The following is an 11,587-nucleotide window of genomic DNA, read 5'->3' as shown; positions in this document are numbered from 1 at the left end:
GCTACAATGCTAAAGGTAACTACAACTCTCGTTTCCAGCACCCACTAAACACCCTAGTACAAAATAAATGGGCTTATAAGATTTGCCCTACAATGTAGCACTAGTCTAGGTATTCAACAATAAAAAACCAAGCTAGCACATGTGAGGTACAAGACTACGATAGAAACTAGCTAATAGGTAGAAACCCTAACAACTATGCTAAGTTTCAATTCCTGGTACCCATGGTTTTAAGTATCTCCGATACCGATACGATACCCTCCGATACGTATCTTAAATTTAGCCGACCGATACGATACACATTGATACGATACACATTGATACGATACATGAAATTTTTAAAATCCTTTCGTATCGATATATATCCTACAATACATACCGATATGCATCAATACACATCGATACAATACGATATGCCTCGATACAACTATGAAAATTATAAAATTGAGGTAAAATGTACCTTTCGGTATGTATTGGTACGTATCGGTGAGTATCGGTATGTATCGATCAGTACATATCGGTATATATTGACACGTATCGGTGAATATCGATATATATATATCGGTACGTATCGGTGAGTATCAATACGTATCGGTGAATATCGGTATGTACCGATACAGTGCGCTATGGTCATATAATGGCCAAGATGGGTAATTTTTCAGAAAAACACGATTTTTTGAAGGGTTTTTGTTCCAAAGTTGCTATCAGCCATATTTCTCTCTAATTAAAGTGGAAATCAAGGTTGGGAACAAGGATTTTACATTTATGGGACAACTACAAACCTTGAATTCTTAGTACGATACCCTCAATTTAGTGTTTATGCATAATACATGTTATCAATAGCTTTTTTTAACAAACTCTTTATGCAAAAGTGTTTAAAAAAATGTTTCCTATCCATTTATGTGTGTATCTTTAGCGTATCTTAGTGTATCTCTGATACGATATGATACTCTCCGATACGTATCTTAATTTTGGCCGACCGATACGGCGATCAATACCGATACTTTAATCCTTGCTGGTACCCAAAGGAGTTCCGAGTCACCTACTTTGGCTTTGATGAACACTGGAATCTTCAACTAACCCTCTTTATGGAGAAACTTGAATATTCAGCGAATGCAAGCTTGTGAGACCCCTTTCTTCTTTTCTTTCTTCTCTTCCTTGAAAAAACCTCACTACGTCTTCCTAAATGCTAGCAACCCCTCTATGGCCTTCAATGGAGCATTAAGGCACTCACCAATAGTGGTAGGAGTGATTAAATGTGTTGGAAGTCCATCGTGGGATGGGAAGGAGGATTCCTGTGCAAGCTACAGGCTCCTCCCTTGGTGTTTTTGTTGGTGTATGATGTCTTGTATTCCGTCGCAGTTTAATCCAGGGAGTACTGGTGCAGCAGCTAGACAGGCAGGACGGCGGTCCCGCTAGCCAATTAGCGGGCCGTGGGGGTTGCAAGGGGGGCAGGAGGCCCCCCTGCATAGCAGGAAGTGTAGGGGGGCGCAGCCCCCGGCTCAAATTTTTTATTTGAGGGCAATTGTAGTCTAATCCGGATTAGGGTTTTTTCGCTATATATTTGTAGCGAGGGTTTCTTTCTCTGTAATGCAAGCAATACTGAGAGGTGTGAGGACGAGCATTGTAACCCTATTCTCCATTGATAGTGAAGCAGGATCTCATCTCACCGGGGACGTAGGCAACCTTGCTGAACCTCGTAAAATCCGTGTGCATTGTTTGTTTTTTGTTTTTCCATTATCTTCTGCATCGTTTTAGGGTTGCGTTTCTACAGTTTTCCTAGTCCTACTAGGATTGTCCTAGTTCAACTAGGACTGATATCTATTTAGAAGTTAGTAAGCTTATGCTAGTTTCCTATTATGTTTTGGACTTCCTATTCCTAGTAGGACTTATATCTTAGTGAACTAGGACTGATATCTAATTAAAAGTTGGTAAGCTTATGTTAGTTTCCTATTATGTTTTGGACTTCCTATTCCTAGTGGGACTTATATCTTATTTGTAATAGGACTTGTAATAGTTGATTGGAGTTCTATATAATGAATAGAGGTGAGTAGCCCCAATCAATTAATTGGGACTCCCTTGCACAATTCGTAGACTCTCTCTCTCTCTCTCTCTCTCTCTCTCTCTCTCTCTCTCTCTCTCTCTCAATTTACAAAATGAACCTACTTTTACTCCTCCCTCTTTTTTTCCCCCATTTTCAAGTGTTTTTTCTCCCACACTTAGTGTATTTCTTTCTTGAGCTCATTTGGAGTAAGGTGCAAAAAACTAGACCTCAAAAGGCCTTAAAATGGCTTCACAAAGCCAGATTGAACATCGGCCATTGTATCGGAAAAATGAGGAGGGCCAGGATGGCCTTAAAGGGAATATGGTGACGTTCCATAGAGTCACGAGCTGGTGGCTCAAATATCGGCTGGCGGATCAGCTTTCTAAAAGGTAGGAGAGACAACAGGGCTAGAATTGGAATCTTTCTCATCAATGCACCCTTGTGATTTACAAGTTGAACAATAAATGCCGGATAGGAATGGGCTGAACCACAGAACTCACTGATGGGCTCAAAACGAAATCTCCTTGTCGTCGTACCTACGCACGCAATCCATGCGATCAGTGCAGTGATGTCATGTTATGCGGTGCAAGCTATATTGGTACACGCGATGAATCAAACAATAGCCAACAGAATCTTTGTAACACCCTAATCTCACCTCTTTACATTGATTATTGAATAGGCAAGAGTAACAGGCAGGAGAGGTCAACACTAGCTTGGTTGGCAGCAGTAGAATGCCAAGAAGAGAAGAATAACCCAACATGTACATGTGCCTCCTGCCAACAGAGTTGGAAGAATCAACAAGAAAAATGGGCCAACAAGTAGTTATTAAACTTTAATAGGGGTTGGAAATGATAAAGAATTAAGCAGACTCAAGGGGGAACAAATCTAGCTCAACCGGCTAGAGAGTCCAGGGCAGGATAGGCTGGCTTGTCAGCTGGACAGAATAGCCATTTTTTTACTGTTGTGGGTCCCACCTTTGTAATTTGTCATGAGGATCTATTTTATGAGTTTGTTATGATAAAATAAGTAAAATAATAATAATTTATATAAGAACTATAGAAATCAAAGTTAAGTATGTAATAAATTATATATATATAATATAAATAGGTGTAACTCTCCACTAAGGGAGATGGGGTTATAAATAGGTCTCCACCGACCTTAGTGCTCTTATTTCGCATTTGAACAGCAAGAGAAAGAAAGGAGAAAGAAGAAGAAGAGAAGAGAAGAGAGGAGGAGGAAATCAAGAGGGAAATCAATTTCTTAAGGCAGCAATTAGAGAGTTCTGCAATCAGGTAAGAGATTTAATCTTCTATCAACCTGAAATAGCAAGAATGATGATGAAATTGGAAGTTAAGTCGGCCGATTTGGCTAAATAGGGAGATGGAAGTGAAAATTTGAGAATTCAGCAAGGATTAAGGACTTTAAGTAATGATATTTTGCTGTTTTGAAGAAATTGGAAAGGGACTTCTAAAATCTGAAACTGTATGCTCACTAATCATAGCCTAATGGGGTTGGAAGACTGAGGTTCTTGTTTAAATTCTTAAAACAAAGAAAATTACTTGTAAATAAGGTGAAAACCTATCTTGATTTTATTGTTTTAAGGTTTAAGAGTTACATGCAAAGGGAATTTGGGGATAGATTCTATGCATGCATGTCCAATTTGGGAGTTGATCATCAAATTGGAGGCTGGATACTAAAATCCCACTTTTAATTCATGATTTTGTGTAAGAACATGGTTCAAAATTGAGGAAAATCTGGAAATTTCTGCTGAATTACTTGTATAGATTATAGAAGACTTGAATCAAGGTGAAATACTGTTATTATTTGAACGGAGCCTTAAAACACAAGTGTATGAGCCAAATACAGAGTTCGCTTTCTGCAGAACACTGGAAAAATCAAAATTCTGCAGAAAAAAATGACAACCGGTGGGAGACCACAGGCCGGCCAGTTGGTCCCAAAGTCTCCAACCGGTTAGGCTTCCAGAGACCAGTTTGCTTCCAGTATTTAACTGAAATCTGTCAAACTTAAAGGGGACTTGTAGACCTTATAGGAGAGATTATAGATGACCCTATTAGGAATGAATGATTATAAATTGATTTTAATGTTGTATAAATATATTTCTTGTTTTAGGAAATTTAAATAGCACTGTGGGTGCTTGTTCAGTACCATAAGGGAAGTTATCAGTTTCAAAGCACCAAAGTGAATGGGTGCCCTGATCCTCTTTCTTTTAATGTGTTTCTTATTGTTGTTCACGCATATATTGATTGTGGATGTGCATATATTTTTATTTTGTTGAATTCTACATTGGTGAAGTTGATGAATATGAAATGTGGAAGGCAAGACAAGTAAGATGGGACACGTGCAAGTGCCCATGTTTATATGAGTTAATTAGATGAATGGATGCGCATCATGTAATATACCGGGCTAGGTATCACTACCCTAAGTGTTACACCCCTTGTCCGTAGGGGGTTAGGTAGTAGGTACGGACTAATCCCGACTTATGTGATTGCCTAATCAACAGTGCACTTTGTGTGGTACGACATACTATACCAGAGATGGATGTGAGGCAGGATACGACATACTGTATGCTTGGTAGAAATAAATATTATTCAGTGTTACTATTTAGGGGTTAGTCGGGGGACCGAGGCTCTTACCGGGATTGGCTGGCTCCTGCTTGCAACTTGTATTCCTGAGACCTAACGTACAGGGTAGGGAATGCCACCTACGTTGCGTAGCACTATACCCATAGGTGATGAGACTTAGTAATGGACAAGGGATCTGTATAATTAAATAAATGGAATCATGAGCATCATCTCTCTTAGTGAAGCATGCATTGCATCATATGTTTGTGTGTGTTTGCCTATCCCACCCCTCACTGAGCATTTCCAGTGCTCATCCTCCTTTACTTTGATATTTTAGATGATGAGAGCAATCACGTGCCGATTACTAGTTCAGAGTATGAGGTTATGGCCATGGATCAATTGGCTTGTATTTAGGATGATGATTTCAACCATTGACCCGATTGTTAGTGTGACGACTATATATATAGAGTACAGCAATTCTAAGAAGAAGATTAGACTGACCATTCTTTTGTGTACATATATGTGAATGTAGAGATCAGTTTTTGATGATCCAGGTTGATGAATTGATATAGGGAGATGATATTTTATGTAAATATTTTCTTGTTATAATGGGATAATTGTAATATTCGGATTATTGTATTATATGATACTGTGGATTACTGTAAATATGGAATCAAGCATCACATAGAGGCACAGGATGAATATGAATTTTATTTTGATCTTATACTATCTGCTGAAACTCTGGTTATTAATTAATATCTGTGGTGTTGTGGACAATCCTAGAGTAGGGTCTTGGGGAAAACAGTCTGACTAGGTGAGGTGAGGTATCCAATGCCGGCATACCTGTGCCATATTGAGGGCAGGGTGTGAATCTTTTCTGTCTTTGCATTGCTCCTCGAGCGCATTTTGAATTCAGCCATCAGATTTGAATATCATGGACGTGGCATACTCTAAAAACTCAAATTGGCATCAGACGTTCTATCAACTTCGGCAGCCTCGTGCCATTTTGGTCCGGCATGAGGTTATATATGACCTCAAAACTCAACTTCTCGATAGGTAATATTTTTTGCCCTTCTCAAGGGCAAATCGTCAAACTAATCACGAGCATTCCAACACTTGGCCATTTTTTGGGGCCTAAACTCACCCGCCATGTGCCACAGCCCATGCCTAAGTGGCCAACATGGCATGTGTTGCGACCCACTTAGCTGCTACACTCATGGCTTGGGCTATGCATGCACGGCCGCCATGTGTTGTGCTACACTGGGGCATGGGGCATGCCAACCCCTGGTTGCTCCTATGTGGCCCCTTATGTGCAGAACCTTTGTACTGCCCTAGCCTGCTCCCATGTGCAGAACTCCAAGCCATATGACACTTGGGCATTTCGTCGAGCACTTTGAGTGCACCACAACAACTCACAACCCATTTGAACGGAAATTGCCATACCTCATACGAAGTCAGATCGACACGATTCTTGTTGCATTAGAAAGAGGACTCAACGAAACTTCAATTAACATGACTCCTTTCTAAATTGTCATTTGCCTTGCTCAAAAAGGCTCCAAAGCTGACCCATGTTGCCACTACTATTTTCAGCCAATCTTGCCACTGTACCTTGTACACAGCTCCATTTGACAGTGTTGACAACAATGAGAACCATAACTTTGTCTAAGATAATGCAGGAATATACATGATAACCAGCCTAACATTTTACAAAATGAACAAAAGAGGCATAACGGTCTCGTTCAGGTGGTTGTCTAGTTTGGCAACTCTTAAGTAGGATCCCCACGAGAACTTCAATGAGCCCAATCAACTAGGAGTAAGGGGTTGTAACTACTATCATATTCTAATTAATAGGAATGAATATGCAATAGAAGATAAGCTTTAAACTCCTACAAATTCTCTTTTAAGAAGGTGATCATGAATTCCTCTATTAAGCCAAAGATGGCATGTTATAGTTTTGTCGCAAAGCTATTTATCCCTTTTCCCTATTTTATCTCCTTCTACCACACCTTATTTTATCTCTTTCCATTTAATCCCCATTTTTCTCTCTCGCTTACTCACCTTATTAAGATAGCTAAAATGGGATTCACTCATGCCGCACACATAGTTCGGCATTAGAGCCAGAAACTACTGTAGGCACTCTTGCCTTTCTTTAGTTTCATTATTGAAACCAACAATAGGCGACGACCAACAAGTGCAAGGGGAATTGCAATACACTGCATCCACAACCACAAGTTGTCTTTAGTCGAAAGATTATAGACCACCGACCACATATCCTTATCCATTGGCACAGGTTGTCACCTATGGAGGCTACGTGGGAAGATTTGGAGAATATGAAGCTTCAATTCCCAACATTTGACCTTGAGGACAAGGTCACAATTTAAGGGGGAAGGAGTTGTTATAAACCAACCTTGTATGGCTGGCTTGTTGCATAGGTCTGCATGGCTCTTACGTGGAAAGACGGATAGTGTATTATAGGTGTTATGTAAGTGGTAAGTAATTAGTAGGAGTTAGTGTCATAAGAAGTAATTAGTAGGAGTTAGTGTCGTAAGAAGAAATTAGTAGAAGTAGAGGTTATAAGTGGTGTAAGTGGAAATAGTGGAGGGTAGATGGAGTGCCTAATGTAAGTAGTTGATTATAAGTAAAGTATGTGCCTGCATAGAGTAAGGGATGTAACTTCTATCCTATCCTATTTAATAAGAACAAACATGCAATAGAAAATAAGCTTTAAATTACAACAAATGCTTTTTTGAGAAGGAGATCAAGGCTTCCTCTATTAAGCCAAAGACGTCATAGCTTCCTACGTTAAAACTATTTATCACTCATCCCTATTTTATCTCCTTTTACCCTACCTTATTTTCTCTCTTCCCATCTGATATATATAATTATTTTTTTTCTCTCTGGCTTACTCACCTTATCAAGATAGGTAAGAGGGGATTCACCAATGCACACATTTCCTTGTAACTCCATTTACATTTAAGGGGAAACAATTTCTGTGGGGGGGGGGCGTGGACGCTATGCCTAGACACATGGGGGGCGAAATAACCGGCCCGCCCCCCATGAAATGGAAAATGACATCTCTAGATGCTTCCTCGTGTGCTCCAATTGGCCCTCGCGCATGCGTAGGAACGGCACTCCCCCTTCTTTTAATATAAGGAATCGGGGGCTAGGAGCCATGACAGTCTATTGCCCCAGTTTGCTCCCTTTTCAATTCTCATCATCAACTTCTCTCTCTCTCTCTCTCTCTCGGTTCTCCAAGGTGCTGATATTATAACAGGAAGATTTTAAAGGAATAAAGTTGATGCATGCTGGAATTCCATAGAGAGAGAATAGGAAAATTAAGATAAGAAAGGGATTTAGATAAAATATATTAATAAAATATAAAAAATGATAGGGTTGACTTTACGGACGAAGCCATGACGTCCCAACCTATTGGGAGGTAGCCGACCTCTTCTCAAGATAAAACCAAGAGATAATTTTTTGGATTTCTTTCGTTGCCCTATTTTTTTGGTCTTTCCTCTTAAATAGGATAGGATAACGATTACAAAGAGTTACAACCTCTTACTCCACTAACACCACTTCTTTAATAACTACTACTATAACTGATAACTCCTATTTAATTGAAAATTCCTAATCAACTAAATTCGATTACAAAAGTAATTATTCCCGCTTATTTTGTGCACGTAATAAAAGTAAAATAAAATCATTAGCTCTAATGTGAATATCCAGAATGTAAGAGAAGCCGAATTTTTAATCTCACTATCTATCTACCTGTTTGCATACTTTGACTGCAAAAACTGAAGAAAAAAAAATACAGATGAAGAAAAAAATAAATTAAACAAATCAAAACCTAGTTCAGAGGTACTAAAGCAAAGTTCCTACTTTGGAAGACGAAGTCTGACTACTAACGACTGGAAGTAAATTTAAGCTAACTATTAGGTGACCAGAAGAAAAGAAGTACAAAATAAGCACTAAAACTTGTCAGAAATGAAGGCCTTTCTGTTTCCATGCTTCCAAAGATCAGAAGGGGTAAACAAAATGTCATCATACGAACGAACAAAAATTGAGTATAAAACGATCAATTAAGGAAACTAAAAAGTAAGCATAAATTCATATCTTCCGACATCACCGTTTCAAACTCAGATAAAAAGAAAATTCTAGTAAAATGAAAAGTCATATCTAAATCAATCTCACACTTGAAGTGGTTCAACAAAGGGACCTAATTAACAAAGCAAAAAAATCATACAATTATTAGTTTTGATAAACCGAAATGCAGATCTGCTAAGTTGGAGTGAAAGAAGAAATACATACTAACAATCCAAAACCGATCCACAACAAGAAGATCATAAGAATATAAACACAGATCGATAGATAGAGATATACCTGCAAGACAGAAAAAAAGACAAAAAATTGGAGTAAACGAAGGAACCGAACTCCGATCGAAAATCGAGGAAGAAAATGACAATTCAGAGCTCCGGACAAAAGTTATTTATAAGCACTACCAATATTTTTTTTTTTTTTTTTAATCTACAATCCCTCTAAGTGCCATGTGTCATTAGACCAACGGCCACTACTTGGATAAAGATCCACCGCAATTCTTTAATCTTGCAATTCTTTGCATTTCGACCTCAGCGACATATGGCATTGCTGATGTGGATGACTCAGATTAAGATAGAGAAGACGGATTTGGATCCTCTGAAGCGCAGTCGTGTGCTACACATCGTATAGCACGGCACCATAACTTGACATGTGGAGATTTCTAATCAAGTGGCCTAGATTATTGAGAGCGTAGAGAATGTGATGGACATACGAAACATCTGATACCAAACTCATAATTAAGGAAAATAGAAAGAGAAATCCCACGGTACTTTCTGGGTTCACGCTCCGGACTCGAATTGCCGATCGTCTACCTGCAGTTTAGGTGGATTCCACAACCGCCGGAGAATCCAAATGGAAAGGGGAATTGATCCTTCTGGCCATGGTCGCAGGATCTATTGCAAGAAGGGGTGGATGCGTGGACGGCTTAAGTGGAGAATGAAAATAATTTTCTTTCTTTCTTCTTCTTCAATACAAAGATGAAGCTCCGGCATTAGGAGCAAACTGGGTAGAAAAGAGAGAAAAAAAATACATCTAAGCTGATGAAGTATCTGTAAAACATCCAGGACAGGGAAAATTTTGATTTTCCACCCACCTCGTTTTCTCCCCGACAGCCAAGATAGTTGAATACCGAGCTCGAACTTGAATTTCTTCTACTAATCGTTACTCAAAAAAGGAAAAAAAAAAAAAACTCATGCAGGTTTTCAATGAACTCTGAAATCTCTCTACATTTTTTTTTTTTTATGGAAACTTGAAATCTCTCAACGATTACAAGCAGAAGACTTCAAAATTTCAAATGAACAATGATAATCTATTGGAAACCCTATCGTTTCCTCTCGGATCATAAAAATAACATTTTCCCCTTATTTTATTTTTAGGTTTGATGGTAGAAACGATCTCATATTGAAGTCCGATGTTAGTCACGGAGAGCTCGCCAGTGGTTATGAATGGTGAAAAGGAACCGAGAATGTTGTAGCTGATGGATTTTGCGGAGAGACGTTAGTGTGAAAACCAGTTGTGAACGAATTTGTGCATTAGAAAACCAGACGCTTCACAAGTCCATTACAATCTCTGTGTTCTCAGTGATCTAGACCACTCGATTAGAAATTTCCACGTGTCGAGTTGTGGTAATGTGCTAGACGATGTGAATCACAATTCCGCGCTACAGAGGATCCGAATCCAGAGAAGACACTCCTAAAAGTCGGATCTAGATCCTCTACAACCCGATCCTCCTCCTTCCATTAATTTCGACAACTGTTTTGGTGCTTCTTTCGCTGCTAGAGCTCTGTAATCCATCGGAAAATCCCAACTTTTCTTCAGTTTCTGAACATTTTCTTGATTCTATAGCTTAATCTCTGCAAGTGACTTCATTTCCCTATGTGGGTCTTTCTTCTTATTTTTCTTCTCCGTCTTCGGTTTCGACGCGGGATATGCTTTCCTGATCTTTCTTCACATCCACAGCCTCTTCAACCGGAGAGGGAGAACCCCATAATCGATTAGCCAGAGACGAAGCTCAGTACAACGCTGATCTTCTTCTCATGAGAAATAAAGTGTTTTTCGGTGGGAAGAAGAAACAAAAACCTTAGTTTCCCCTTCCTCTTCTTCTTCGTCTTCATCTCTATCTCCTTGGTCAATATCTTCTTCATTTGTTTTATCTCTGCAAGTGATTTCATTTCCCGATGTAGGTCTTTCTTCTTCTTTTTTTTTTTTCTTCTCCGTCTTCGGTTTCGACGCGGTATATGTTTTCCTGATCTTTCTTCACATCCACAGCCTCTTCAATTGGAGACGGAGAACCCCATAATCGATATTAGCTAGAGAGGAAGCTCAGTACGACGCTGATTTTCTTCTCATGAGAAACAAAGCGTTTTTCGGTGGGAAGAAGAAACAAAAACCTTAGTTTCCCCTTCCTATTCTTCTTCGTCTTCATCTTTGCCTCCTCGGTCAGTATCTTCTTCATCTGTTTCTTCTCGTTTAGATTCTCCCACAGCAGAATATTTGGCGGAATCGACTTTTCTCCCATAACCCACATTAATTTCGACTACACTACTCCGGTTCCAATGGTTTTGGTGCTTCTTTTGCTACTAGAGCTCTGTAAGCCATTGGAAAATCCCAACTTTTCTTCAGTTTCTAAACACTTTTCTTGATTCTGTGGCGAATTCCTACAAGTGACTTCATTTCCCAATGTGGGTATTTCTTCTTCTTTTTCTTCTCCGTCTTCAGTTTCGACACAGTATATGCTTTCCTGGTCTTTCTTCACATCCACAACCTCTTCAATCGGAGAGGGAGAACCCCTCGATTAGCCAGAGAGGAAGCTCAGTACGACGCTGATCTTCTTCTCATGAGAAATAAAGCGTTTTCGGTGGGAAGAAGA

At 39.3% G+C, this 11,587-nt stretch overlaps 1 protein-coding gene across 6 annotated transcripts in view; it reads right to left on the bottom strand.

The window, feature by feature from the left end:
- Nucleotides 1–9,144, bottom strand: part of LOC122079168 — a 65,867-nt gene extending 56,723 nt beyond the window's left edge. Inside the window, exon 1 of one of the 6 annotated variants that reach the window (XM_042645428.1) lies at nucleotides 9,004–9,144. The gene's annotated coding sequence lies outside the window, so the exon portion shown is untranslated. Of the gene's footprint in view, nucleotides 1–8,866 lie in introns of all 6 variants that reach the window. The other 5 variants (XM_042645425.1, XM_042645429.1, XM_042645426.1 and 2 more) reach the window with 5 other exon arrangements.
- Nucleotides 9,145–11,587: the final 2,443 nt, after the last annotated feature.

Source organism: Macadamia integrifolia, chromosome 5, assembly GCF_013358625.1.
Source record: "Macadamia integrifolia cultivar HAES 741 chromosome 5, SCU_Mint_v3, whole genome shotgun sequence".
NCBI lineage: Eukaryota > Viridiplantae > Streptophyta > Magnoliopsida > Proteales > Proteaceae > Macadamia > Macadamia integrifolia.
The sequence above is the reverse complement of the archived record's forward strand: the minus strand, read 5'-3'. Positions and strand labels throughout refer to the sequence as shown.